Below are 24089 nucleotides of genomic sequence, written 5' to 3' on the forward strand. Positions count from 1 at the left end.
CTAGCTGCTTAGGAGAGGCATTTCAACCTTTTAGAATGGGGAAAAACTGCATCAGAAGGAGCAGAAACAAGAAGCATCAGCAGCTAAGAAACCAACAAACAATTACCAGTTCTAGGACTCTCTCTCTCTCTCTCTCTTTCACGCACACACACACACACACACACACACACCAGATTGGAAGCCCTGGAGGGCCACATTTGGCCCCTGTACATGGGTTTCTACATTCTAGTTCTAAGCATACCCAGAAAAATCTGATGAACATGATAGCACTCTTCAAATACTTAAAAGGTTGTCACACAGAGGAGGGCCAGGATCTCTTTTCAATCCTCCCAGAGTGCAGGACGCGGAATAACGGGCTCAAGTTACAGGAAGCCAGATTCAGGCTGGACATCAGGAAAAACTTCCTGACTGTTAGAGCAGTACAACAATGGAACCAATTCCCTAAGGAAGTCGTAGACTCTCCCACCCTAGAGGCCTTCAAGAGGCAGCTAGACAGCCATCTGTCAGGGATGCTTTAAGGTGGACTCCTGCATTGATCAGGGGTTGGATTCGATGGTCTTATAGGCCCCTTCCCACTCTACTATTCTATGATTCTAACCCAGACACCTACCTGTGGCTGCTCTTTCCTCCCAGCTAATCCACCTCCCCACCCATTGATAGGGTTACCACAGCAACAAGAGTCTTCGCTGTTCCAGAAACCCAGAGCCTCTTCAGAATGTGACACATGGTCTGTGTCAGCCTTCTCCCTCTCTGGTGCCCTCCAGATTTGTTAGACTACAACTCCCCAGCCAGCACCATAGCATTGAATTGTAGTCTGACACATCTGGAGGACACCAGGTTGCAGAAGACTGATATATCATATTATCTAGCACCAGTCATTATCTGGAGTTTGGGCAGTTTGATCACATAATCCGGGACATAATAATTAGCAATTAACTATTTGGGGTTTTGTTCATCAGTCTAATCCCTAGTTTCACTAAAGCCTCCTGGAACACAAATGACTGGAAAGCTCTGAGCACAGGAGTGCACTCACCCCCATTGTCTTTCTTTCAATTGGACTCACACTGAAGGACTTCCTAGTAGATTGCGCATTTGGTCTTTTATCAGCAACAACTTTTGTCCAGCCATGGGAGTGTCTCTCCACAAATGAATGTGTGTTTGAGTTAATAAAGCCCAACAATGGACACATTTAAAACAGCCAAAAATCTGTTGAAGTTCAAAGCCAACTTTGTTTTTTCCTCTCTTTAAGATAAGTCCTAGCAATGACCAATGCTTATTTCCAGGCTTTGTATTAAGTAACTGAAAAATAAAATATTGATTTCTCCCACCTGATTGTTGGTAGCAACAGGCATTTGGGCATTAGTTATGGCCTAATTATTGTGGGCTGCTTGTGGATGAACACTTTCTGTATTGTATTTTATTAATTTACTTCAATTATGTTGTGGAGTTTATTTGTATTTCTATTGTGTCGATTCTGGTTTATATTGATTTTGTCATTTATTCTCTTATATTAAAGTAGTAGTAGTAGTAGTATCAGTATCCTGCCTTTTCCCCCCAATACTGGGACTCTATAAACTATGGATTACTTATGTATGTAAGTCAGTTCAAGACTGCTTTTGAGGTGGAAAATGAAATGATGAAACAACAACAACAGCAGCAACAACAGAGTGTTCATTCACACATCCCAGCAACTGACAGTGCCACCCCCAGTGGAGCTGCGAGACCCATGATGACAATCATCACACACTTTCACAGTAATGTAATTCTTTATTTGCAGGCAACAGACCAGTAAAACATCATTTAAATACAAGTATAGGAGAAAACATAACCACAATTGAGAGATAAGACAAGGTTGAGGGATAAGACAAGGATAAGGCACTTTCACAGTAAATCTGTATCTCATTTGTATAAATTGGACTTTGATGTTAAGACCTTCCTCTACTTTCAATCATTTTAAATCAGGCCCTCACTTGACTTTTCCCAGCTGCTGTGTTAATTTTAAAAAGTGGGAAGGGTAGGACACCTTGGCGGCACCAAGAAAGGTCCAAGAGCACACTGGTATCCACAGACATCACTTTGCCCAGCCCTGAGTTAGAGATGCAATCCTATGTGTACAGGAAGAGCTATCCTAACCACTTCAAACTACCATCTGAAAGAGGTTGGGATCATGTAGAGGTTCCCTTCCACTGATGGAAAAGAGCTCTGAGGGGGGGGATCTTAAGACCCCAGTTAGGCAGCCCACAGAAAATTCCATGGGCATAAAAATACTGCTGGTGAAGAGGGGAAGGCAGGATCAGGCCTCCCCTCTTCACTAGCCTGGGGCTAGCACAACTGTTTCCCACCCTTCGGAAACAATGCAGGGGAAATAAAGGCAAGACAAAACCATACAGCATGGGAAAAGGTGAGTCTGCCTGCTCCACCACCCGCCCCCAGTGGTAGGGCTTTGGAAGCAGCATTGGCTGCTGGACTAGACGGGCCTTTGGTCTGCTCCACCATGGCCCTTTTTATGTTCTTATTATAGTCCACCTTGTTTCTGGCATGCTGTGCTTGGCATTATGTATGTTAAGGGGGGAAATGTGTGTGATCCTGCCATTTCAGAGTGGCGGTGGGGCAGCTGGACCTGATTTAGCTCCTGCCAGCTCTATTCTTCAAAGGATGCATGGATCCTCACAGCACTCCCAGATTTCTTATTCATGTCACAAACAGATTTGAATCAAAAATTGGGGAGATCTATCTGGATGATATTAGAACTGTCAGTGCACCCGCCCTGCCCTACCAGAACACTTTTTAGTCAAAGGGTTTTTTGAATGTGCTGTTATATATTATTTATATTATTTATTTATTTATTTAGAATATTTATATATATCCCGAGCCTCTGGAAGAAAGATATCCAACTAAATAAATAAGCTCGCCTTAAGCTGATCACACGCCCACCCACTATTACACTTTTTTAATCAACTACTTTTGGGGAGGAAAGAAAAACATATTACAACTAGCCAGTGAAAAACAAAGCTGGCAGCAGATGATTTGTCTTCGTTTCTGCTATAATCAGCTCTGAATCCCTTAAGGCCGTTCTGCCACTTTCCTTTTTAACCAACGACTGCATCAACATTCTGTTGCAAAACATATATTACTTATTCCTTCATTCCGCTCTTTCGTCAACCCGAGTCTTCCCACCACCACACCACCCGCTCCCCCAAGGTTTCAGCATCCCTCGTGGCGAGTGTGTGGACCCTAAAGATGCAGATGACAAACGTCCCCCTTCAAGCGGGCAAATAAATGAAAGACCCGCGGGCGAGGGAGGGCGCGGTTTGCTGATGGCCAATTCATTGGGCGTCCCCTTCGGATGAAAAGGCAGGCTCTCTCGAACAGCCGCCGCTCTCATTCATAGATATATATTCTTTTCAGAGGGTCAAACAAGTGCGTCAAGTGCGGCTTAGTAGTGATCTTTTAAAGTTTTTTACGCTCCTCATCCGAGCTTTCGGGGTTGTTTCCAACGCTAGTCTAGCGGAGGTCCCATTCATTTCAATGGGTCTACTCGGAGTAGGACTAACATTGGCTACAAGTCTTGGGATCCAAGTTCCAATGCCAGACGTGAGCACTGATCCTTTCTCCCCCAGGAAAGAAAGTGTCCCCCTCAGTCGCTTTTCACAGCCGAACCCATCGCTCCGCTCCGCTTCCCTTCCCTTCCCTTCCGTCCGTCGGCCCGTCCGTCTCCGCGTCAAAGTTGCTGCTTCCACCGCCCCCCTCGCTCCAGCTCGGGAGTTCCCAGGCAGCCGAGCCCACGCGACGGAGAGGCTGGTGCGGTGCGAAAGTGCGACGCTCTCCCCTCACCGCCCTCCCCTTTATCTTCCCGACACATCTGCTCGCTCTCCAGGAAGGGATGGCTCGCCCGGCGCACCGGGCTGCGTGAGCGAAACGAGAGCGAGCGAGCGATCGCCTGCCTGCCTCCTGGGCTTCTCCTCCAGACGCTGGAAGGAAGCGATGGTCCGGGAGCCCGCTACGGCCAGCGTGTCGATGACAGGCTCGCCTCCCTGCCAGGCGTGAGAGGCGGCTATTTTTAGAAAGCCCGGCGGCAATCCCTCTCCTTCTTCTTCTTCTTCGTCTTCTCCCCCTCCCCACCACCCCTTCTTGGCTCCCCTCGCCAAGCTCGGAGTGCGAGCGCCGTGCAGGGAAAGCGAGCCCAGGCATCGAGACCGCCGCGATCTCCCCGGGCGGAGCTCCCCGGGCGGCCAGCAGCGCGCACGGCGAGGAGCCCTTCCACCGCCGCCGCCGCCGAGCGCCCAGGTCGGTACGGCTCTTTTGTCTTGTCGCCGCGTCGCCCCTTCCCCCCGCCTCCCTTCCCCGCGCTCGCCTGGCCCGCTTAGGCCCAGCGACAGGAAAGCGAGAGCAAAACCAGCGTGCTGCTTTAACCCCCGCGGGGCTGGGCGTGTCCCTAGCCGCCGCCGCCGCCGCTTCCCGTGCTTGCTGCAGCCGCCGCCGCCGCTGCCCGATCGCCGACTCTTCCCGGCGACCAGATATGGTGGGCGCGCGGGGACAAAAGATGGTGATGCGGGTGGAAAGAGGGGCTCCTGTCCCTGCACCGCCCCCGGCCCTGCTCTCCGGCAATGGCAGGAAACGGCCTAGTGGTCTTGTTGTTGTTGTTGTTGTTGAAGGAACCCGCTCTCCTCCTCTTCCTCCTTCTCCCTAGCCAACCACCCCTCTGTTCTTGCAGGGATGTGTGCAATGGGGAAGTCGCTCCGGGCTGCTTTCCCTGTAGGTGAAGCAGGCACGCCAGCCAACCTCAGTCTGTAAGGCATGGAGGCTTCTGCAAAGCCTCCCATTTCCTCTCCTTTCCCCTCCCAGCTCCTATTAATAGCAGCAGAGCTTTTGTCTTTCTCTTTCGCATCCGTTAATTATTCCCGTGACTGGGATGGGAAAGGGAGAAAAAGAGCTTTAAAAAAACAAAAGGGGGGGAAGGAGAAAGGGTCGCAGGGGCGGGCGGGGAGAGAGAAGCCTTCTTCTTATATAATCCGGGTAATAAAGGAGCAACCACAGGGCGGTCTGGCAGCAGCCTGCGGGAGGAAGGTAAGGCGGGATTCCCCCGTGCACAGACGTACACACTCCCCCCTCAGGCCTGTCTAACAGTATGGTGGACCTGTTGTGGTAAAACCAAGGTCAACAGGTACATTTGGGGTTGTGCTGGATATTTTTAGTCAGCATTTTAGCCAATCCCCCAAGAACTATCTAAGAAAGTCTGTCAAGGCGGAAAAGGAGTTTAAATGCAAATATTAAGGCCTCTGGAATTGAACCTCTAGGAGGAAATCTGGGCAAAAGTCTTCCAGGAGCAGTAAAAATCCCCATGGCTTTCTGACATGGATACAGAGCCCAAAATGCTACAAGTTTCATTGGCCCTTGTTAACAAAAAAAAACCATTGTGTAGGTGGAATTTTATTGCTTTTGATCCAAAATTAGGCATACTTGGAGCAGACCCATTAAAATCACTGGGTCTGTTCAGACAACACACTAAACGATGGTTAGGCCATTAACCCTTTTGCAGCAAGTGGTTAGTGAGGTTGTTAAAACCATGGTTATGTAATCACCATGGTTAGGAATGGTTCACACAACATGCTAAGCCATAATGTTTAGTTCAGAATGCTTATCTACCGTGGTTTTTTAGCATGTCATCTGAACAGGGCCAAGTTAGTCATGGCTAAGATAAGTTGCATTGATTCCAATGAGCCTACTCTAAATAAGACTAAGGCCACAGCTAGACCTAAGGTTTATCCTGGGATCATCTAGGGTTCGCCTCTGCCTGAGCACTGGATCCCCTGTGTGTCACCTAGAAGAACAGGTTTGACCCCTGGACGATCCAGGGATAAACCTTAGGTCTAGCTATGGCCGAAGTCTAGATCCAGCCAGACTTGAATCTTGCAGAGGAAAATGCAAACCTGCTTGTAATTGTATTTTGATCAGATCTGCAATTTCATCCATTAGGACTATGCATGCACTACAGAATTGCAAAGATGTACATTAGGGCTAAGCAGACATTGCAACAGATGGTTTATATCTAAACAGGACTGGTTCAGCACCATGCACAATACCACTGTCTTTAGTGCGCCAAACTGTGCAGTTTGTGCTGGATTGGTTTACATTGGATTCCCACAGGACTTGAACAATGCCACCAATATAAACACGGCCCTGGAAGTCTCAAGTCTCAGTAGCAAGACAGAAACTGCACACAGGCAAAAGATGAGGGCTAACAAACTGAGACTCAATCCAGACAAGACGGAGGTACTGTTAGTGGGTGGTTCATCTGTCCGGCGAGGTGATGTTTGCCCTGTCCTGGACGGGGTTGCACTCTCCCTAAAGGATCGGGTCTGTAGTTTGGGGGTGCTCTTGGATCCAGAACTGTCACTTGAGGCACAGGTGAACTCAGTGGCAAAGAGCACCTTTTATCAGCTTAGGTTGATATACCAACTACGCCCTTATCTGGACAGAGATAGCTCTGATAACCTCTCATTTGGATTACTGCAATGTGTTATACGTGGGGCTGCCTTTGAAAATGGTCCGGAAGCTTCAGCTGGTACAAAACAGGGCAGCCCATTTACTAACAGGGACTGGCCGGTGAGATACCATTACGCCAGTCCTTTTACAACTTCATTGGCTGCCAGTCCAGGTCCGGGCCCAATTCAAAGTGCTGGTATTGACATTTAAAGCCCTAAACGGTTTGGGGCCAGGTTATTTGAAGGAACGCCTCTTCCCATATGTACCTGCCCTGACCTTAAGATCATCTACAGGGGCCCTTCTCTGTGAGCCCCTGCCAAAGGAAGTGAGGCTTTCTCCGCTGTGGCACCCCAGTTGTGGAATGAGCTCCCCAGAGAGGTCCGCCTGGCGCCTACACTGTACTCCTTTCATCGCCAGCTAGAATCGTGGAATCATAGAATAGCAGAGTTGGAAGGGGCCTACAAGGCCATCGAGTCCAACCCCCTGCTCAATGCAGGCCAACCCCTTGCTCAATGCTGAAGATCTTTTTATTCTCTCAGTATTTTAACACTTAATTTTAACTTGAATTTGAATTTTGCTGTTTTAACTTTGTATTTTAATTTTATATCAATTTTGCTGCGTGGTTTTTATCCTGGTTGTGCTTTTTATACTGTATTTTGTATTTGTGCTTTTAACCTGTTGGTTGTTTTACTATGGTTTTAATTTTTGTGAACCGCCCAGAGAGCTTCGGCTATTGGGTGGTATAAAAATGTAATAAATAAATAAATAAGATGGAAATGCACAGTTGTTGCACCAACACCTTTTGGCCATAGCAGTGTCAAACTCTTTATTTACAACAGAGAATCCATAACTAAAGTCTAAAAAACTGTCCTTTCTTTCATTAATGGCAATAAAATGGAAAGTTACCAGAGCATCAATTAACACAGCCTTCATCAACCTGGTACCTTTCAAATGTTTTGGACTTCAAGTCTCAGCAGCCCCAGCCAGTATGACCAGTTGTCAAGAATGCTGGGAGTTGTAGTTTAAAACATTTGCAGGTCACTAGGCTGAGATAAGATGCATTAACACTTTTTCCTCATTAGTTTGGGAAATTAAAGTATGCTTTCTCCTTTCATTCCAAAGAGGCTTGGAATGAAGGGTGTGCATGATTTCAGTCTACACAATGATCATGATAACTCTCCTGGTCTGTTAATCCAGAATAAATTAAATACATTTCTTTAGGGTTGCAAAAAAATCTACATGTAGGTATGCACCAAAAGAATGGAGGAAATTCACCCATTTTCCATGTTCTGATCACCCTGGTATGTGAACAAATATCACCTCTAGCTAGATCAGATGTGGTACAGATGACTGTTGGTTTTCAGTTGCAACTTTGTAGCAAAAGCATGACCACCAATTTCTTTTCTAATGTGTGTTCTATCTACAGTGTGATGGCTGCATTATCCATAATAGCTGTCGAGGCATGCTTCTAATCCAGTAGTTTTTAACGGTGGTTTCCATCAGGTGGCTGCGTTTGTTGTACCTTCATCATTTTGTATATAGGAATGGTAATGTGCTAAAAGGATAGTAGGAATATGTGCAGGTAGACTTACTGAACCTCTAGAATTCTTCCAAGCGGGTTGGATTTCTCTACTAGCAATATGGTCTGGCTTTCTTTAGTAGCCAGTTCCAGCACTGTGGGCAACCCTTGCTCACCCAGTTAGATGAGAAGAAGAGAACAATGGGAGGGGGAAGAAAGAAAGGGAAGCCAAGGTTGAGGAAGTGAGGAAGGTCTGGCATGTATATATTTATGGCTATGAACAAAAATGTTTAGACATCTGGAGGTCTTCGGATTCTGCGTTGTTGTGTCACTTTATCCTGAACCATATCTGGAAGAGGGACCATGAACAAGAAAGACATGTGAGAAGATCTATGGATATTTTAGAAGTGCATAAATTAATGGCAGCACGATGTTGATGTTGCCAGCAGAAAACACAAATACACTTGTAAAAGCTGATTGGAGTGGGCAGTATTTTCAAGTGTAGTCAGTTGTCCATTCTATGGGTCATGCAAAGAAGGGCCTATTGCAAACAACAAACAGCTTGCTCTAAATTAAAGATTTTGAAATAGTTTACCTTCAGTTTACCCTTTCCAGTTTGGCTTGGCTACCATTGCATACTTACTGTAGAACTCGTACATTGTAAAATGGTTTAGGGCTTGATTTAGGGTGCCCAACAGGCCTGATGAACCTCATTTTTTGCCTTACATGAACAGAGTACATCCCGGAACACATCCAGTATTCTTCTCTGGCTGTGTACTGCAGTTAAGGTTGGAAGTGGTGTCATGCTGTGTTTTAGAGAAACACACCTGTCTTTACTGATCTTGTTGAGGAACTCTTGATAATAGGGTTGCAGTGTTTCATTTATGGTTCTGTTAGATTGGTGGATAAAAAAAGACATTTTAATTTACTAAAAAGGTGCCTCCCAACTTACTGTAGCACAGATTTTTAAAAATAATAATAATGTATGTACATATAAAAAATTCAGATGGGAAACACCATCTCTAAAGAAGAGGGGATGCCTCCTCTCAACAGTTGTGTGCACAATCTAAAACCAGATAAAGTATGTTTCTTGCTTCAAAGCTGCTGTTTAATACACAAGCAAATTTATGCAAATATAACCTGACAAACCCTACTTGATAGGCTTCTGAGGAATCCCAGTGTTGCCTGGAATAAAGTTGAGAAGCCAGTGCTCTAAGTAAGTGGTGAAATTTTCTCAAGATTGGAGAACAGGAAAGGTTGACCCTAGACAGAGGTGGGCAACTTGTGGCCCTCTAGGCGTTGTTGGACTGCAATTCTCATCAGTCATAGCCAGACTAGCCAATGGTGAGGAATGATGGGAACTGCAGTCGTACAAATTGGAGGGCCACAAGTTACCCACACCTGCACTAGGTGTGTGTGGGGGGGGGGGGGGGAAAGCATCTCCCAAATCTGTCTCAAATCATTGTGTGCTAATCCTCCTTCGTGTGGCTTCAACCTGTAACATAACCATTGTGCCATTTCTGGGGTACTGATGGCACCAGTATTTCAACTTCAGAAAGTAATTGTGTTCAGGAAAAGCCTGGGGCATTGTGAAAAACAAACTGATGTATAAAAATGAATTTCTGCAACTTCTTTGAATGCAGCTTGAGTGTTTGTTTCTTCGATTGCCGCATGCACTAACATTAGCATTGAAATGATCTCAGCTAGACAGAGCCATTAACACCTTGGAGAGGTAGATGAGAAATTGAGTTCACACCTTAACTCTTCCTAGGGTTTATTTGGAGCACTTTGCACTCAAGCTCACAAAACAGGCCTAACAGTATTGCTGATAGATTTGTTTACATGAGAAAAGGAGACAAATCTCAGATTGTCAGATCATTATTGTTTTGGTTGCATTACAGCATCACCTAGAATCCCCAGTGAGCTGGGCAGTGAACATGCAGAGAAAGAGCGGTTCCTTGCCCTAAACAGTTCTTTGAGCTGAATAAATAAGGCCAAGATAGTTGTTCAAAGACATGACGCAGCAGATCAGTGACAGAGCTGGAAATAAAATCTAGATTTCTTTATTCTCAGAAGAATTGCTGTCTATTCATGAACTAACCTATGTGTGTTTTAATTTTCTTGTAAGAAACATTGTACTGCATAGTAGCATCTTCAGACACAATTCAACTGAAGATTTTTATGGGCATTGATCTCAGTGGGAGTGAATTACACATTTGCCTCCCTCTCCCATTGAGACTTAACTTTAACTTTGGTTGGATCGTGCCCTTTTTAATACTATATTTCCGGCTTGATTATCTCAGTAAGAATACAGAGTAGCATAGTTATAATTTATGGTAGGGCTGTGCACGAACCCCTTGATTCACTTTAGATCCCGAATTGGACTTTCTGAATTCAGCCCAATTCCTTTCAGATCGATTTGGACCCAGTTTGCCTTGCCTTGGAACCAAATCGAGATTCGGATTTCTGAATTATTCGGATTTTTCCATCTTCCCATAGACTTACATTGGAAAAAATAAATGCCTATAACATTTTTAATTTTTAAGATAGAAACATGAAAGTTAGAGGCCTTACAGATACCATGGAGATGCTCATGTGTGCCAAATTTCAGACAGATCTGTGCAGTGGTATTCCTGTAATTCACTGCTAAATATATGATTTTTCAGGCAAACCACTCAAAGCAAAGTGCTATTACTTTCTCATTTTTCATGAAACAAACATGTAAGTTGGTGACTATTCAGATGCCATGGAGGTGCTTATGTGTGCCAATTTTCAGACAGATCTATGTAGTGGTATTCCTGTAATCCACTGCTAAAAATATATTTTTCAGGCAAACCACTCAAACTTTGAAGGTGCGTGAATCAAGGTTTCCCTTCCCTTCCCTAATCTCTGTGTGTTTTTGAAGTGCAAACTCCCCTACTTCAATTTTCTTTTGTTTGTTCTGAACCTGACACGTCCTGAGGCTCTTCCCATTCAGAGAAGAAACAGAGAAAGTTAAACCCTGCCCTAGGCTGCCTGCAATACACACATTACCTGGCTGGGAGCAATGTGTCTCAGAGATTGAGTCAAACCAAACCAGCCCTGGCAGGTGGGCTGGTGAGTACATCAGTGCAGTGTTTTGGATGGAGCCATGCTAATGCATGGCCATAACAGAATCATAGCAGTAGGAGGAAGCCAGAAACACAAACCAGCTCTGCGAGGTGAGCACATTGGAGTGATACATAGACATAGAGAGATGCATCAGCATCCCCTTAATCAGAAATGCAAGGAGGCTAGGAGGACGATCCTTTCAGGGTCCTTCAGAGTTAACTTAGGCCACTGTAAGCACAACTTATAATAGTAAGATGATGATGATGATGATGATGATGATGATGATGATGATGACGACGACGACTCTTCCAAGACTGTAGTGCAGGCGTAACAAATGCAAGCTGGCTTGGCTGTGACTAATAAAGCTAATTCTCCATGTCACCCTGTGGGCACAGAGGGCCTGGCAGAAAACAAACAAACTGGTGCTGCAAGACGGGCATAGAGGAGGAGAGGCAGCAGGCAGCTGTGACTATGGAGCACTGGGAGCAAGTATGCCATAGGCTTGTGGGGTTGACCCACCAAGCCCAGCTACATCTCCTAGGTGCCAGGAGGGCAGAGAGGTGGGCTGGCACAGAGAGGCTGGCGGAAAGCAAACAAACCTTCCCTGCAAGGCAGCCACAGTGGTTTGAAACTTAGGCCATGGCTAGACCAGGCCTATATCCCGGGATTGTCCTGGGATCATCCCTGTGCATCGAAATGACACACAGGTGATCCCAGGAACAGGTAGGGATGACCCCTCCATTTGCCTGGGATAATCCTTAGGTCTAGCTAAGGCCATTTACAGTGAGAGACACTTTGGCATCCCCTTAATAGGAGGCTAAGAGGAGGATCATTTCGGGGTCCATCTTATTGTACTGTAAGCAGCACTGCCAATAATAATAATAATAATAATAATAATCCCTGTCTGATTCTTACAAAGTTGGAGAAGAGGAGTCACTCATGGTGGCAGCAGAATGTTCAAAATGCAGCTGATGCTACATGACAATGCATGACTCATGCCCCAAGTCAAAGCAAGCAACACACAGACCAGCCCTGTGAGGTGAGCACAGTGGTTCAAAACGTAGACAGAGTGAAATGCTTTGGAATCCTCTTAATCAGAACTGTTTGGAGGCGAGGAGGAGGATCCTTTCAGGGTCCTTCAGAGTTAACTTACTCCATGGTAAGCACAGCCTGATGATGATGATGAGACTGCCTGACTCTAAGAGAGATGCAAAGCATCCCCTTAATCAAAGAGTCTAGGAAGAGGATCCCTTTGGGTCCCTTCCTTCAGAGTTGAGTTACTGAACTGTAAGCACAGCCAAGAAGAAGAAGAAGAATGTAAAAGAGCTCGCCTGACTTAAATAAAGAGAAAACGCCTACCAAAATGATGGGGCATTTTTCCTTGCTTCAAAAAGTGACCTGTGGGCCCTGCTTTCAGACTCGGGTGCCTGTTCCTGCTGCTGTTGCCACAGTGAAGAAGGGCACCTGAGTTTCATTGCAGGTGAGCCAGCCTGGCTACTGGTCCCATCAGCACTTCGCCCATGCCCACCTCTGATTCCTCTGCCAAGCCCAAACTGAGAAGTTCTGCCCCTATGTTTCGTTGTTGTTGTTGGTAATTAATTAATATAATATTAATAATGCGCTGCTTATAATACGATGTGTGTGTATGTGCTATTTTGCCCACACGCAGTGATTGTGTAATAGGGCTACACAAAAACACACACAGAGAGAGAAAGCGCAAAAGTGCAATGCTGGGGAAAGAGTTTTAATAGAGCAGATACAGCAACCAGGAAAGAGAATGAATGAAACACTGCAGAGAGAGAAGTTTTTTGGTTTTTTGTTTAGAAAGAAAACATAGAAGAAAGGACTAAGACTGGAGAAGTTTTAAATGGAGGTAGAGGAAAGGATTGGAAGTTGGAACAAGCACACTAACAACTAGAAGATATATATAAAAGACAAGCAGAAAGAGAAATAGAGGCAAAAGATAACAGTGAGAGAAGGGGGGAAGCTGAAGAAATATAAAATTCCACTACCCAAAAAACATGCTCCAAGTCTCCAGCCACAAACCTTAGCTAGCTACCCAGCCCAGATCAGATCACTTCTACTCCTATGGAGTTTTTAACCCACAATGAGCAAGGACGAAGGAAGCTCAATCTCTTGATTGTCCTTAAGCCCTCCTTCACCATTGTGAGTGGAGGCTGCTGGAGAGAATTGGGAGACTTCAGGAGGATTGGGGGATGAAACTGTCAATTAACAGCCAATCCCCCCCCTGCAAACTACCCCTCTCTAATTTAAAGACAAAACCATTGCAAAAAAAACCCAGATCCGAATCGCTGAATCCATCCAAATCACTTCAGACCAAACTGACCCACTTCAGATTTATTCAGACCTGTTCCAGCTCACTTCAGATCTGTTTCTGGGTCTTCCTCGGGATTTGGATCCGAGGAAATACACAGCCCTTATTTATGGGCATATTTTTTCACTAATTATTGCTAAACTCAATGAATGCATGCCTCAGGCTCTTATCAGTCAATCCATTAGCCATCCCATTCCCTTCCCTCATGTAGATTAAAAATATTTGGATTTTGGTTGTTTTTCTCATGGACCAGCCTGGCTATCTTTGTTTGTTTTTTAATCCAAAATTGAGGGAGATTGAGCAGGCTTATTCTGCCTTAATCTTCCTTTAGTCTTTTTGCCAGAATGATTTTCAAACATAAAGATTTTCAAACAAGGATTTGGTAGTAGTAAAAGATAGTAGTGTAGAAAGTAGTGTAGTAGTGTTGAAAAATGTACATGAAGTGTATAGGGAGTAGAATATCTTCTTCTCTCATAATACTAGAACTCAGAGTCATCCAGTAAAGCTGAATGGTGAGAGATTCAGGACAGATCAAGTTACTTCTTAACACATCACATTATGAAACTATGGAATTTAAGATGTAAAGTTGGATGACTTTAAAAGGGGATTAGACAAATTCTTGGAGGATAAGGGTATTGATGGCTGTGTGAGCCATGATGACTACATTACCTCTAGTATTCATGTCATATTGCCTCTCAATACCAGTACCTGGGAAACACAAGCAGCAGCTGTTATGTAGGGTGTGTATCAAGAGGGCATCAAGAAGGCAGGGCTCCTGCAGCTTTAACTGTTCTGTTGAAGAGGGAATTTCACTAGGTGTTACATGCATATAAATGACACCTGCTGGAATTCCCTTTTCTATACAACTGTTAAAGATACAGGAGCCCTGTCCTCCTTTCCATATGGTCACCCTAACCGCCACGTAAGGCTTGGACATGCAACCATTGCAATTAGTGCAATCATGGACATTCTTTTTCTTTTTTCTGATATGTTTCTGTGTCTGGCCTATAATTTCACTGCCATAGTGACATTATGGAACTCATCCCATGAGGTATGGCTGGAATTGGAATCTTTGCCTCAGTTACCACTTGATTGGTTTGCTGAATCCAGTGCTTGACATATGACTAATATAGTCTCCAAGAATTGACTTCCAAGGTCAGAACAATGGTGCAGGTAGCCAAAATAGTTTCTGACAGTGGCTGAGACTAGGCGCATGAGAGGAAATGTAGAAGAAGCTGGAGTCATTATTGAATGATCCATGTTCTGTCATTCACTCGCAGCTTCTGCCAAGGAGGCGAGGAACACCTGGATAATGAGATTGTATTCCCTGACCAACTTGGCTCAATGCCATTCCTGGATTGACTCTGTTTCTTAAAATAAAGCTGATACACTGTTAAAGCCAGTTTTATTCTGATACACTGTTAAAGCCCCACCCAAAGCAAATCATTCCACAGATTAAACGCTTGTGAAAAAGCTGTCCCACCCCCAACCCCCCAAAAGATGTAGCAGTAAAAATGGGATTTATTCTTGCAGCTTTGTAGTCTTGAAGAATTGTATGGCTGAATAGCATGTGAAAGTCTGCCCAAGGAAGGAAGGGAGGAAGGATGTGTTTTTTGGAAATGCTGTTCTTTGTTTTTGTTTCTTCCCTCTTGGAATTATTCAGGGGGGTTTTCTTTGGCAATGTATTATTTTTATTTATATATATATTAGTGCCATCAATGCACATGGCACTGTACAGAAGAAAACAACACAACAACAAATCCCTGCCCATGGGCTCGCAAAAAGTTGTCTTCACATATGTTTGGGAGCAAGTTCAATATGCAAATATATTTATGCCTGCCCTGGCAAAACCTTAAAAATTCCCATTGCCCTTTGCCATGACTTGAATTAATAGGCACAAACCAGTCAGAACTAAGTGCTTTGAAGCTCCATTGTTGTTACATTCAATTATTAAGTTTGATTAGCATCTAGATTGGGAAGGCGGGGCCCAAATCGGACCTGAAATGATCTTTTCCAGGCATATCCAGACACATCTAAGGTTCATGACCATCCTGTAACAATGTGTTGCGTATGACACTGTGGATTAGCTGTTTTTGTTGTTGTTATATGTACTACTGCAATATTTTGTCAAGCACAATATATAACTATAACCCTTTTGAAGCCTTTTTTTTTAAAAAAAAAAATAAGCCGTAAGATAATATCACTTGCAAAATTGATGAGAAGGAACAAAAGCAGAGGAGCATAGAGAGTTCTGGGTTTGAGTGCAGGGGCAGAGTTCTGAGTTCGATGCTTTTTCTGACATTCAAATGCTTTCAGCATTCCATATCATGAGTAGGTATCTGAGTTCTATTTGCTGTTCCAGGTGTGTGCCAGTGATGTACATCATTTGAGTGAGAGGACCACTCTGGAAGAATAGTCACGGCATTGTGTATTATAGGAACAGTCGCCTCTCCACTGTTGAACTCAGTGAAAAGTGGTTCTGGGCACAACACTGAGTGGCCAACACTTATGAGGTCCACAAACACTGTTCCCCAGCATAGATGTTCAACTTTTTTAAATATTGAAAATCCCTTTTACAAGTTAACAGAATTTAATTACGTGTGTGTGTGCATATTGCATTTTGAGAGTCAAACAGCACACTTGAAGCCTTGAAGGCAGGAAGAAGCTAACCACTGAACCAGGGTTGCAACCATTGGTATAAACATTTTTTTTAATGTCTGTCTTTTTCACAGTGAAGCAGGAGGAAGCCATGCTCACCCCATTAGTCAGGGGGACGGTGGAATCATGGCACATTCTGTTTTTAAGGTGTAGCTGTGCACATCCTTAGGTAACTTCAGTAGCTAAGTGATAGCATTCCCTGGAAAAGCTCCAAAATGTATGTTGACTGCAGTTTAGCTTGTCTGCTGAAAGATCAGTGTTGACCATTTTTGACCAGGGAAAAGAGTAAACAAACTTCTGGTTTGATTTCAAACCATACATGTATTGGATTTCCTGGATGTATTTGCTTCAAGCTATACTGCTAAGAAGAGGCACACTGGATCTGACAAAGGCCTAACTAGTCTAGCTTTCTATCCCCAAAGTGGCCAACCATATGCCTATGACAAGCCCAGAAGTAGGAACCATCCTACTCTTGTTCCTCAGCAATTGACATTCAGAGGCATGCTGCCTCCTATACCAGAGGTAACATGTAGTCCTGAGCATCTCAGAGCAGGGTGGGAGATCCTTGCCTGTAGCAATACGGAAACAGCGTACAATATGCCTTACTTCTGAAAACTTTACAGAACTCTTATATAAACACAGTAAGAGATGGACTCTTGAGAGCTAGAGAGTAGGGATTAAACCATAGTGATGTAGAACCACTGCTCCCACAAGATGTTGACCTACAAAAATTCACGTTGAAATCAGACTCAACATGAACACCTATAGCAGACCTTGGGTTATTTGAGGGTTGTTTAACATTCAGACAACCTCTGCCTCCCAGGTTTCAATGACACAGAAAACCATGGCAACCCCCTGCCAGGGGTTGAATTTTCAAAATGGCCGCTGACACACACTGGGTTGCGGTGATCTTGCAAATTTGGTGGGGGATCCCCAAAAATTGGGTGGAAGGACCTTCAATGGATGGAGCTCTCCCCTCTAATGGAGGGCAGATCCTGGATCTTACCCTGTAATTGGGCACACTGGGCTGCAAAGGGGTGAGAGAGGTAACTGGGAGAAAAGTACACATCACTGTACTCCCCGACATGTTTGTTTTTACTTTTAAAACAGGATGGGAGGCGTCTGTATTGGAGGAGGAGAAAGTAGGTATCCCCCCCCCCAATAGGGTTAACAAGCTTAGAAGGGGACATTTTAGAAGTAAATAGCACAGGGGAGAGCTAAATATCCCCCTCCCCAGCACTAGTGCCCTGAAAAGCATTTGGAGTTCACTGCAGCTGCTTTGAAGTAGAAACAAAAATACTGGGAGATTCAATTGGGGAATCTCTCATGTAATGTGTGGCTTGGCCCTTAATAGATGGCTGAGGCAGAGATACTAGCAAGGAAAGAGCATTTGGAGAATAATGAGAGGCTGCCCTATGGGAGTCATTGCTAAGCACCCATGCAGATGATAGAAGTGCTTTCCTCTCTTCTGCTGTGCCCGGCGGCTCCTTGCTTGCAGCGGATGTTCTGGCTCATGGGATACTTTACAGCATAATTGTTGCTGATGATATCATGTAGACGATGCTCCCGCCTAAGCAAAGTCCCAAAACCACTGGGGGTGACCAGGAATGACCCCCCAAAAGGTGGGGCAGGAGTGCAAGTCCAAGCTATCCTCATGTTTTCCTCTTCATCTTTGTGCCTGTCTAGGGTGTATCCTGCCTGCCTTTGACATGCGCTACCTGACTGAGGAGCCCTTGTGTTAGTTACCCGACAAAGCACCTGCCTCAAGACACAGCAAGGTAAGTGCATTTCTCTTCTACTCCCAAGTTGCTCCTCTGGGGTTATGGCTTTGGGTACAGGATGGAAAGCATTTCCCCCACCTACTTTGCTTTCCAGTTGTTGAACCCGCAAGGAGAAAGGTACAGAACATAGCCTGGCATTTGGGATGTTTAGAGATCAGATGTTACCTGCAAACCAATATTAGGGTTATAGGAGAACTACAGCAAATGGGCTTTTGTACCCTTGGCTTATATGTCTTAATCCTTATTCCATCATGACTAGAGATGCTGCCAAATTTTGTAATTAGTTGGCTTGTTGGTCAAAACATGTCCGTGATGCTCACATTTGTAGCGAGCCAGGATCTATGTATTACAAATTCGCTGCTACGTTCAGAATTGCTTGTGATCTTCGGCGCATGTCCAGTCTGCATCTAAACGATGCTGTTTCTGTGCATGCCCTGAGTTGGTTGGTTTAACCCCTGAATGATCCACTGCTGCTTCACTCAGCGTCGTCACTGCCACAGCTCTGGCTCCGCAAGGAAGAGAAGGACTCTGCAGGTCCATCTTCTTCTCTCTTCCATATATCAGCGATGGGTGATGGCGAGTACACAGGCAGATGATGTGAAAACAAGCAGTCAAGAAAGGGGATGTCATGATGCCCTACACAATTCCAGACTGCAGTTCCCAAGATGCACTTTGATATTGCGCGTGTGCAAAATTTCTTATACACAGAACAAGATCTCGAATTATAGCAGAACTCTCATCTGAGCTTACATGGGTGATTTTGTTAGTTTCCGAGGAAATAATGAATTCAGCTGGGGTAAGTTACTAGTCACTGATCATGACACTCTATGGTTGTAAAACAGAGCAAGAGTTGCCTTATGCTCTCCTTTTGTCCAGCTGCTGTAGTATCCAAACAGTTCCCTTGTCTTTAGTGTATGTGTTCTTGTAGTGGGATATAGAAGTATGTTGTGAAATTGGTGGCTTGAAAATAAGGAGGGAGCAAGGGCTTGTTTGCCTTCTGTTATTTTGTTCCAGAACAGTTGCCATCTGTCTACCATGTTACTATGGAGGTCTTGCAGTTATGCCCTGTACTTTTCTGGCTTATTTCTACACACTGCTTAGAAGTAGGCTTCCAGCTACATATAGATACAAGTAGATGTTCTCTCTCAGGAACTGTAGGCAAGGGCTAAAGTGACAATTCATGGCATCCTAGAGTTGGGAGCAATGGAGGCTGGTGGTTTTGATTTCAGTGGGGCTGTGATTCCATTTTGGGTTTTGGACAGACCCAGCCAGAACTCTAAAGGAACTATCCAAGACACTGAAGCAACTTTGGGGATAAGGTCCAGCACTTTGGATAGCTCCTTTAGAGTTCTGGCTGGTTCTGACTGAAACCCAGAATGGGTTCACAGCCCCACCGAAATCGGAATCACCAGCTTCCACTGGTTGGAAAGCACCTGAAAAGTAATCTAGTCCAACCCACTGCTGAGAGAGGGAACCCACTGCTGCAGCATCCCAGATAGGTGGTTATCCAGCCTCTGTTTAAAAACTTCTAACAATGGAGAGTCCACCACCTTCTGAGTCAATCTATTCAGCTCATACCATCGGGGCTTTCTTCCCCTTTCAAGTCAAAATCCCCTTTCTTGTCATCTGAATCCATTTGTTGGGGTCCTATCCTCTGGAGCAACAGGGAATGAATTTCCTTCACCATCTGTGTGACAGCCCATCAAATATTTGGCTGTCATATTGCCTCTTAACCATAACCATCTCTTCACCAGGCTAAACATGCCCAGTTTCTTCAAGCATTCCTCATAGGACTTGGTGTCCAGGCTCCTCACCATCTTCATCACCCTCCTCTGGTCTCAGTCCAATTTGTCAATTAGTCTTCTTTAAACTTCAGTGCCCAGATCTGGACACAATGCTCCACCTGAAGTTTGACTCTAGAGAACAGAGTGGTTCCATGACTTCTTGCAATCTGGACAGTATACTTCTGTTGATGCAGCCTAGAATTGGATTTGCCTTTTTATCTGCAGCATTGCACTGCTGGCTCATGCCCAACAAACAGTGGCAAAAAAAAACCTGAGACCTCCAGATGTGTTAAACTGGCTGGGGAATGCTAGGATTTGGAGTCCATCACATCTGGAGGGCACCAAGCTGAGGAAGGCTGACCTTAAGGAAGTTAATTCCCCCTCCCATCCTTCCACCCCCCCAAAAGCAGAAAATAGATGTCCAGAAGTTTTGGTCTTCAACTCCCAGCATTCCTGATCACTGGTGATGCTGGTAGGGGCTTCTGCAAGCTGGAAGTGCAAAACATCTGGAGATCTACCTTCTGCCTGCCCTGCCTTAAAGTATATCTCTGCCTTCCCCAACCCAATGCCTTACAGATGTTTTGTACTACAACTCTAGGCATTCCTTATCATTGGCCGTATTGTCTGGGGCTGATGGGTATTGTAAACCAAAACCTGATGGTAGCAACAGGTTGGGGAAGGCTGGTATATCTGTATAAGGCATATATGTTCTCAAAGCTGCATCTTGCATAATAATTCGGCTAAAGACACTGAAAACTTGCCACTCTTACAGGCTTCAGAACACAACATTATCAACAGTAGTACAAATATCCACACAAAAATGGAATTAGTGTGTGTGTGTGTGTGTGTTTCCCTTGCTTTCTCCCAAGATCTAGGTGCACACTAATTTTTATTAAGAGATTGCATAAGTGTCTGATGGATTGAGGCAATATCTTTCACACACCTCTCATTTGAAATGTGGAAGCTAATGAAGTGATGACTGCTCAGGGCTCTAACAAACAGGCAAGCAATCTCTCTAGCGCTATTTAATATTTATTTGGCGGCGACAGTGTGCGTTAGACACTGTGCAGAAGTGATACAGTCTGTCTCCAGAGAGCTGACAGTCTACAGCTTAGGGCCAAATGACCCATCACTATTTAAAAAGGCACTTTTAGTATGAAGAAAAAGTGGTCCTGCAGGGCCCTGAAGGTTCACAGTGGTTTTCCCTCCAAGCCCTCTGGCTGTTATTTCAAGAGTAAACAGTAGCTGGGAGAGGTTTTAGGAGTTGTATCGAAGGGGTTGTAACCAAAGTGAGTCTAACTTAACTCCCATTCATTTCAGTGGGTCTACTCTAAGCAGTGCTAAGTCGTAATCCTTTCAATGGGAAACTGGTATGGCCCTGCACACCAGCTTTTCCTTCCAAAAGAAAGTAGCACTTTAAAAAAAAATTCTAATTTGTCCCTACGCTGCAGAGACAGTCAGCTCTTTAAGAATGGCTGCATCTATTCTCCCCACCATCTAGCGGGGAGGGAGCCGTAGCTCAGGGTGGTAGAGCACCTGCACACCAACTTTGCATGCCGAAGGTCCCAGGTAGGGCTAGGAACGAATCCTGCCTGACACCTTGCCATGGGCCCGGTCTCTACTGGCCCATGGCATTAGACCAGAGATAAGCAGCTTGGTGCCCTCCAGATGTCCATAAACCTCAGCCAGCATGGCCAGTGGTCAAGGAACAACTGGAAGACACCAGGTTGCCTACGCCTGGATGATACACATCCCTTGCAACTGATTCTGCTTGTCAGATATTCCTCTCAAAAAGGGGTGGGGGAACCGAGAGCCCACCCCTTGCTCTGTAACCCACCCTTTCAAGAGAGTTACGAAGCCCAGCTCATCAATGGGACTTTCCTGCAGCAGGTTTTACTCACTCTAATACCTTTATATAGCCCCTTCTCCTCAACTGCTTGTGCTGTCCTTCCTTCTCCCCATTTTGAAGAATTGAGACTTTACTCTTTTCTCCCTTTTCAAACTTGGCTCGCCACTGGACCCCTGGCTCCAGAATCTCTCCTTTCCCCTCTTTCAGTGCACTCCTTGAAAAAATCTCCCTTCCTCGCTGCTTTGTCTAACATCCATTGAAGTGGCGGCGGCTGCGGCGGCTGCGGCGGCTGCTGCTGCAACTTCTACTGACCCTTTGCCCAGCATTTAGATCCCACGTGCCCTACTGCGGCTGCCACAAGCCTTGCCCTCCCCAGCTGTACTCATTTCCTTCTGACTCGGCCTCGGTGTGAAGCGGAGGCCGGTGCGTGCCATGCCCAAATCTCCCCACTGCCTTTGCGCTGGGAAGATGGCTGTTCTTCACCTGGCATGTGGGTGTTTGATGGAAGAGCAATTCTGGAAGCAGGAAAGGAGAAAGCTCTCCATCCTGGCCATGTGGAGCATTTCCAGCACATCTGAGTGCCAACAGCAAAGCAATGACAGGTTCCTGCACCTCAGCCAGTTGCAACGCTTCTTGCTGCCATCCTCTCCTATGGAGAAGACAGATGGCATTAATGTGATCATTAATTAGAGTAATGAATATTTACTGGATGTTTAGAATTCCAGCATCTGGAAGCCTAAATGGAACTCTAAACTCTGTTGCGTTGGGTCCTGTACAAACGCGCCCAAGGAAAGCATGCTTTGCCAGAGAGAACTGAGCACAGAAACATAAGAACTTTAGGAAAGCCATGCTGGATCAGGCCAAAGGCCTATCAAGTCTAGCATCCTGTTTCCCACAGCATCCAGTCAGATGCCCATTGGAAGCCCACAGGCAGGATACGAGGGCAACTGGTATCCAGAGGCAGCATATAGCTAACCATCGGTACTAGTAGCCATTGATAGCCCATATACACCAGTTGCTGGGAAACATGGGTGGGAAGGAGCTGTTGCACTCTCGTGTCCTGCTTGTGTGTCCCAGGTCAACAGCTGGTTGGCCACTGTGGCCTAATCTACACCAGCTGTTTAACCTGGAATAATATTGAGGTCGTCCCCACCATGCCACATGATGTTCACCTACTCCCATGATGATCTAGGGACGACCCCTCAATTATTCAGGAATATCGCAGGCTGCTTTTGCCACAGTTTTTTCGGCTCTCTCGCTACGACCCCGAAGTCCGCGGCTGGCATGCTCCCCCTTCCCAAAGCTGTTGCTGTTCAGCAATTTATTTATTTTGCCTGCAAAACACTTTTGGAGAGGGCGATGGGGAACAGACCTTTTAAACATTTCGCCCCAAGTATTCACGAAAGTATCCCAAGGTCATCCTGCAAGGAGAATGGTTTTTGTTGGTGATGTTTTTAACCACCAGGTTGTGTTGCCCCACCTGCATTTCCCCCAAAAGAATATTCCCAGGCTGTGGCTGCACAGGGGAGACATTCTACATTGACTCAACACCTGTCATTTTGGCACCAGCCTCAAATTCATGGAATTTAAAAATTGAAGAACAAAGACAAATGACTGTGCTTTGCCAGTTTAATATTTAAACACCCAGGCAGCCGGCCTGATTCAGCTCTCAGCTCCCTTTGGTACCCTTTCAAAAATGCCACCAGGATCCAACCCCTTCCCTGACATCTGACCCCAGCACAGCTCACCTTGAGGTTAAACTGCAAAGGCTGCTACCCAGATACAATATTTCCCCAACAGCCTCCCCTGTCAGCTGTGCATTTTCCTCGGGATCTTTAAAAGTACCATTTCACAAAGTGATTTTCCAGAGGCCATAGTCATTTCCCCCTTTCCCTTTCCTTCCTTTTTTTTAAAAATCAAACAGAGACTTGGGAACCACGAGACTGAAGCCTTTTAGGACTGCAGCCATTAGAATGTTCCCACCACATGAGCAATTCATCAGAGTAAGAACTTAGCAACAGAGGCTGTGGCTTTCCTTCCAGTGGAAGTTTTTAATAATAGATCACATGAATTTAAAGAAAAATGGGGATATAATTAATCTAGCCTTAGTGTTCGGGTGGGGGGGAGCTGCCCACTGAGTGACCTTGTAGGATCCTTCCTTAACGTGTTATTTATAAGCGTATTTTTGAGTTTTCAGCATATTTGGAAAGCAGTTTCATTTCTTTTTTGAAAACCAAGCAAATGGAGAGGTGCATAGGAAGCTTCTTTAGGCCAGGTTGGGCTGTCCTACTAGCCTAGGGTGACCATATGAAAAGGAGGACAGGGCTCCTGTGTCTTTAACAGTTGCATAGAAAAGGGAATTTCAGCAGGTGTCATTTGAATATATGGAGAACCTGGTGAAATTCCCTCTTCATCACAACAGTTAAAGCTGCAGGTGCCCTGTCCTCTTTTAAATCTAGTCACTCTAGTATAGCTCCTGCAGCTTTAACTGTTGTGATGAAGAGGGAATTTCACCAGCTTCTCCATATATACAAATGACACCTGCTGAAATTCCCTTTTCTATGCAACTGTTAAAGATACAGGAGCC

At 45.2% G+C, this 24089-nt stretch overlaps 1 protein-coding gene across 2 annotated transcripts in view; it reads left to right on the top strand.

Moving 5' to 3' along the window:
* Positions 1-4198: 4198 nt before the first annotated feature.
* Positions 4199-24089, top strand: part of CPLX2 (complexin 2) — a 126267-nt gene continuing 106376 nt past the window's right edge. The window contains exons 1-2 of one of the 2 annotated variants that reach the window (XM_063120955.1): positions 4199-4287; positions 17775-17866. The gene's annotated coding sequence lies outside the window, so the exon portion shown is untranslated. Of the gene's footprint in view, positions 4288-4460; positions 4523-17774; positions 17867-24089 lie in introns of those variants that run through there. The other variant, XM_063120954.1, reaches the window with a different exon arrangement.

This window comes from Elgaria multicarinata, chromosome 3, assembly GCF_023053635.1.
Source record: "Elgaria multicarinata webbii isolate HBS135686 ecotype San Diego chromosome 3, rElgMul1.1.pri, whole genome shotgun sequence".
NCBI classification, from domain to species: Eukaryota; Metazoa; Chordata; class Lepidosauria; order Squamata; family Anguidae; genus Elgaria; species Elgaria multicarinata.